The following is a 6,753-nucleotide window of genomic DNA, read 5'->3' as shown; positions in this document are numbered from 1 at the left end:
TGTGACAGTTTCACACAGCAGCACTGGTGGTCCACCTTCAGGTGGCTGACATGCTGAAGTGCTTCGAAGTGACACTGATGCTGTCCGATGTACTGTGTAGTCTCTCTCGCTCTGCCTATTAGGTGTGTGGGACTGGGTGTGTGGAACTGGGTGTGTGAGACTGGGTGTGATCTACCAGGTGACAGTAGATCATTACTCATGTTCTCTCTACTCAGTAGATCATTACTGATGTTCTCTCTACTCAGTAGATCATTACTCATGTTCTCTCTACTCAGTAGATCATTACTCATGTTCTCTCTACTCAGTAGATCATTACTCATGTTCTCTCTACTCAGTAGATCATTACTCATGTTCTCTCTACTCAGTAGATCATTACTCATGTTCTATCTACTCAGTAGATCATTACTCATGTTCTCTCTACTCAGTAGATCATTACTCATGTTCTCTCTACTCAGTAGATCATTACTCCTATTCTCTCTACTCAGTAGATCATTACTCCTATTCTCTCTACTCAGTAGATCATTACTCATGTTCTCTCTAATCAGTAGATCATTACTCCTATTCTCTCTACTCAGTAGATCATTACTCATGTTCTCTCTACTCAGTAGATCATTACTCCTATTCTCTCTACTCAGTAGATCATTACTCATGTTCTCTCTAATCAGTAGATCATTACTCCTATTCTCTCTACTCAGTAGATCATTACTCATGTTCTCTCTAATCAGTAGATCATTACTCCTATTCTCTCTACTCAGTAGATCATTACTCATGTTCTCTCTACTCAGTAGATCATTACTCATGTTCTCTCTACTCAGTAGATCATTACTCATGTTCTCTCTACTCAGTAGATCATTACTCATGTTCTCTCTACTCAGTAGATCATTACTCATGTTCTCTCTACTCAGTAGATCATTACTCATGTTCTCTCTACTCAGTAGATCATTACTCATGTTCTCTCTACTCAGTAGATCATTACTCATGTTCTCTCTACTCAGTAGATCATTACTCATGTTCTCTCTACTCAGTAGATCATTACCTAGCATCCAATGCAACATTGTTTATTGACAGCACCTGTAAGTACATATTACTAAATGGGAGTAACACTAAACCTATAATAACCCAAGATATCAAACAGACTAAATAGATTATATGTCATTTGCCAACCGTAAATTGATAGCTTGATCAGAGAACACTGCCTAAAAAGGAAATATTGTTGTTCATGACTCATATCTCTTTGCGCAAACTTTTTGGGGATATACTATAGAAACAACTTTTGGGTATACTATAGAGACTCAACATTCTGGCATATGGATATACATAATTCAACATGGTTAAAGATTGAATTTGACTCTCTATACAGTGCTTTCGGGAAGTATTCAGAACACTTGAATTTTTCCACATTTTGCTACGTTACAGCCTTATTGTAAAATGGATTAAATACAATTAAAATCTCAGCTATCTACACACAATGCCACACAATAACAAAGGGGAAACAGACATTTTTGCAAATGTATTACAAATAAAAACAGAAATACATTACTTGCATAAGTATTCAGACCCTTTGCTATGAGACTCGAAATTGAGCTCAGGTGTATCCTGTTTCCATCGATCATCCTTGAGATGTTTCTACAACTTGGTTGGAGTCAGTTGTGGTAAATTAAATTGATTGAACATGATTTGGAAAGGCACACACTTGTCTACATAAGGTCCCACAGTTGACAGTGCATGTCAGAGCAAAAACCAAGCCATGAGGTCGAAGGAATTGTCCATAGAGCTCAGAGACAGGATTGTGTCGAGGCACAGATCTGGAGAAGGGTACCAAAACATTTCTGTAGCATTGAATGTCCCCAAGAACACAGTGGCCTCCATCATTCTTCTATGGAAGAAGTTTGGAACCACCAAGAGTCTTCCTAGAGCTGGCTGTCCGGCCAAACTGAGCAATCGGGGGAGAAGGGCCTTGGTCAGGGAGGTGTCCAAGAACCCTCTGGTCACTCTGACAGAGCTCTAAAGTGCCTCTGTGGAGATGTGAGAACCTTCCAGAAGAACAAACATCTCTGCAGCACTCCACCAATCAGGTCTTTATGGTAGTGGCCAGATGGAAGCCACTCCTCAGTAAAAGGCACATGACAGCCCGCTTGGAGTTTGCCAAAAGGCACTTAAAGGACTCTCAGACCATGAGAAATGAGATTCTCTGGTCTGATGAAACCAAGATTGATTTATTTGGCCTGAATGCCAAGTGTCACGTCTGGAGAAAACCTGGTACCATCCCTACTGTGAAGCATGGTGGTGGCAGCATCATGCTGTGGGGATGTTTTTCATCAGCAGCGACAGGGAGACTAGTCAGGATTGAGGCAAAGATGAAAGGAGCAAAGTACAGAAAAACCTGCTCCAGAGCTCTCAGGACCTCAGACTGGGGCGAACGTTCACATTCTATAAGGACAACGAACCTAGGCAGAGAGCCAAGACAATGCATGAGGGGCTTCGGGACAAGTCTCTGAATGTCCTTGAGTGACCTAGTCAGAGCCCGGACTTAAACCTGATTGAACATCTCTGGAGAGACTTGAAAATAGCTGTGCAGCAACGCTCCCCATCCAACATGACAGAGCATGAGAGGATCTGCAGAGAAGAATGGGAGAAACTCCCCAAATACATGTGTGCCAAGCTTGTAGCGTCATACCCAATAAGACTCAAGGCCGTAATCACTGCCAAAGGTACTTCAACAAAGTACTGAGTAACAACCTCTCCCTCAAGACAAAGGAGATGATTGTGGACAACAGGAAAAGGAGGACCGAGCACGCCCCCATTCTCATCGATGGGGCTGTAGTGGAGCAGGTTGAGAGCTTCAAGTTCTTTGATGTCCACATCACCAACAAACTATCATGGTACAATCACACCAAGACAGCCGTGAAGAGGGCATGACAAAACCTATTCCCCCTCAGGAGACTGAAAAGATTTGGCATGGGTCCTCAGATCCTCAAAAAGTTCTACAGCTGCACCATCGAGAGCATCCTACCTGGTTGCATCACCGCCTGGTATGGCAACTGCACAGCCTCTGACCGCAAGGCACTACAGAGGGTAGTGCGTAAGGCCCAGTACATCACTGGGGCCAAGCTTCTTGCCATCCAGGACCTCTTTACCAGGTGATATCAGCAGATGGCCCCAAAAATTGCCAAAAGACTCCATCCACCCTAGTCATAGACTGTTTTCTCTGCTACCGCAAGGCAAGCGGTACCAGAGCACCAAGTCTAGGTCCAATAGGCTTCTTAACAGCTTCTACCCCCGAGTCATAAGACTCCTGAACAGCTAATCAAATGGCTACCTGGACTATTTGCATTAGTCCATGTAGCCATTAGTCCCCCACCCCCATTTATTACGCTGCTGCTACTCTCTGTTTATTATCCATGCATAGTCACTTTACCTCTACCTACATCTACATATTACCTCAATTACATCGACTCACCTGTGCCCCCGCACATTGGCTCCTTCCCGGAACCCCCTGTATAAAGCCTCCCTACTGTTATTTTATATTGTTACTCCTTAAATATTTGTTATTTTTCTATTTTTATTTATTTATGTATTTTTATTCAGTTTATTTTAGAAAATACTTTCTTATCACTTTTTTTCTTAAAACTGCATTGTTGGAGGGTTTGTAAGTAAGCATTTCACTCGAAGGTCTACACCTGTATTCGGCGCATATGACAAATACAATTTGATTTGAGTAAAGGGTCTGAATACTTATGTAAATTAAAACGTTTTTTTTTATTTTTATAAATATGTAAAAACCTGTTTTTGTTTTTGTTTTTATAAATATGTAAAAACCTGTTTTTGTTTTGTCATTATGGAGTATTGTGTGTAGATTGATGAGGGGGAAAAACAATTGAATCAATTTTAGAATAAGGCTGTAACGTAACAAAATGTGGAAAAAGACCACGGGTCTGAATACTTTCCGAGGGCACTGTATATACATTTTACATGACATATTTCACTTGAATCACATTTACTAAATCATATACTGAAGTGTGGAATATTGGCACAACATATTTTTACTGCCATGAGAGGACAGAGTGCACTAGCAGCCTGTAACAACCAGAGTTAATAGTGTAGAATGAATATGTCAAGCTTAGACTATCCTCACGTTCACAACAATCACAGCTCCATGTGAGGACAAATCCCTCTATTTACCTTTAGGTTAGACAGAAAAGTAAAAAAGCAGAACCTATTACAAGAGCTTGTTAACCTTTCATTCATGTTGTGTTTCCTCGTGTGGGATATTGGAGAACAAGGATTCATGGCAGATATTTAAATGGTATACCCTCTTACCTGCAATGAAACAGTTAAAAGAGGCACGGTTGGGAAGCAGCTAGTCCATGCAGTTCACCTCAGTGTAGAGTTACAGTGCTGCCTTTCAGAGACATATCAAATAAATCAACTCTCACAAACCTGTGCTTACATTCTTAAGGTAACACAGAACCCAAACCGTCTGCGCCCATGCGCCATCGTGCATACACTTAACATTTATTTTGTCCCCTCATACCAAACGCGATCACAACACGCAGGCTAAAATATCAAAACAAACTCTGAACCAATTACATTAATTTGGGGACAGGTCGAAAAGGATTAAACCTTTATGGCAATTTAGCTAGCTATCTTGCACTTGCTAGCTAATTGCCCTATTTAGCTAGCTTGCTGTTGCTAGCTAATTTGTCCTGGGATATAAACATTGAGTTGTTATTTTACCTGAAATGCACAAAGTCCTCTACTCCGACAATTAATCCACACATTAAACGATCAACCGAATCGTTTCTAGTCATCTCTCCTCCTTCTAGGATTTTTCTTCTCTTAACTTCATATTGCGATTGGCAACGTTCATAAATTAGGTGCATTACCGCCACCGACCTCATTCGTCTTTCAGTCACCCACGTGGGTATAACCAATGAGGAGATGGCACGTGGGTACCTGCTTCTATAAACCAATGAGGAGATGGCACGTGGGTACCTGCTTCTATAAACCAATGAGGAGATGGGAGAGGCAGGACTTGCAGCGTGATCTGCGTCAGAAATAGAACTGACTTCTATTTTAGCCCTTGGTAACGCAGACGCTCGTTGGCGTGCACGCGACACGAGTGGTGTTGTCAGCCGTATAGATATCTGAAAAAACAGAAAATAGGTTTTGTTAAATGGTGGTTTGACCACAATTTGACTGACAAGAACAATCAAATAGACCATTTTTATACGGAGCAACAATATATTTTATGAGAATCTGGGCTAAACACTGTTTGCAAGCATGTACATCTATAATACACATCCCTCTGAGGAGTGTAATTAACATTAGACCTCCCCTCTGAGGAGTGTAATTAATATTATACCTCCCCTCTGAGGAGTGTAATTAACATTATACCTCCCCTCTGAGGAGGGTCATTAACATTAGACCACCCCTTAGGAGTGTAATTAACATTAGGCCTCTCCTCTGAGGAGGGTTAATTAACATTAGACCTCCCCTCTGAGGAGGATCATTAACATTTGGCCTCTCCTCCCTTCTGAGGAGGGTCATTCACATTAGGCCTCTCCTCTGAGGAGGGTCATTAACATTAGGCCTCCCCTCTGAGAAGGGTCATTAACATTATACCTCCCCTCTGAGGAGAGTCATTAACATTAGACCTCCCCTCAGGAGTGTAATTAACATTAGGCCTCTCCTCTGAGGAGGGTTAATTAACATTAGACCTCCCCTCTGAGGAGGGTCATTAACATTAGACCTCCCCTCAGGAGTGTAATTAACATTAGGCCTCTCCTCTGAGTAGGGTCATTAACATTAGGCCTCTCCTCCCTTCTGAGGAGGGTTAATTAACATTAGATCTCCCCTCTGAGGAGGGTCATTAACATTTGGCCTCTCCTCCTTTCTGAGGAGGGTCATTCACATTAGGCCTCTCCACTGAGGAGGGTCATTAACATTAGGCCTCCCCTCTGAGGAGGGTCATTAACATTAGGCCTCTTCTCTGAAGAGGGTCATTGATATTAGGCCTCTCCTTCACTCTGAGGCGGGTCATTAACATTAGGCCTCTCCTTCACTCTGAGGAGGGTCATTAACATTAGGCCTCTCCTTCACTCTGAGGAGGGTCATTAACATTCGGCCTCTACTTCACTCTGAGGAGGGTCATTAAACATTAGGCCTCTCCTTCACTCTGAGGAGTGTCATTAACATTAGGCCTCTCCTTCACTCTGAGGAGGGTCATTGACATTAGGCCTCTCCTTCACTCTGAAGAGGGTCATTAACATTAGGCCTCTCCTCTGAGGAGGGTCATTGACATTAGGCCTCTCCTTCACTCTGAGGAGGGTCATTAACATTAGGCCTCTCCTCCCCCTGAAGATGGTCATTAACATTAGGCCTCTCCTCCCCTCATGGTGGCAACATCATCATTAAGGTAGCCTGTAAGCAATGATATGTATTCACTCGGATGCAAATTAATATTTAATATGTGCCAGTTCCCAAACTAATACTGTGATGACTGTAGCAGTTTGTCTTCTGATAAGGAATCCTACTGATTGTAGCCTTGAGGTACGTGCACTAAGGAGTATAATTAAATAAGCATAATTCTGACCCGGGTAAAAGATACCTGCAAGCATCATGCTGTTTATTCCTAAATATCTAACCAAGGTTGGTGTCTTCAGATCTAAAAAATTAAAAAAAATAAAAAGGGACTGAAATGACAACCTCCCTCCCTTCCCAGACATGGGCATTTAACGTCTGTCCCCACCA

This window comes from Oncorhynchus kisutch, linkage group LG15 (genome assembly GCF_002021735.2).
Source record: "Oncorhynchus kisutch isolate 150728-3 linkage group LG15, Okis_V2, whole genome shotgun sequence".
In the NCBI taxonomy this organism is placed as follows: domain Eukaryota; kingdom Metazoa; phylum Chordata; class Actinopteri; order Salmoniformes; family Salmonidae; genus Oncorhynchus; species Oncorhynchus kisutch.
Note: the sequence above shows the minus strand (reverse complement) of the source record.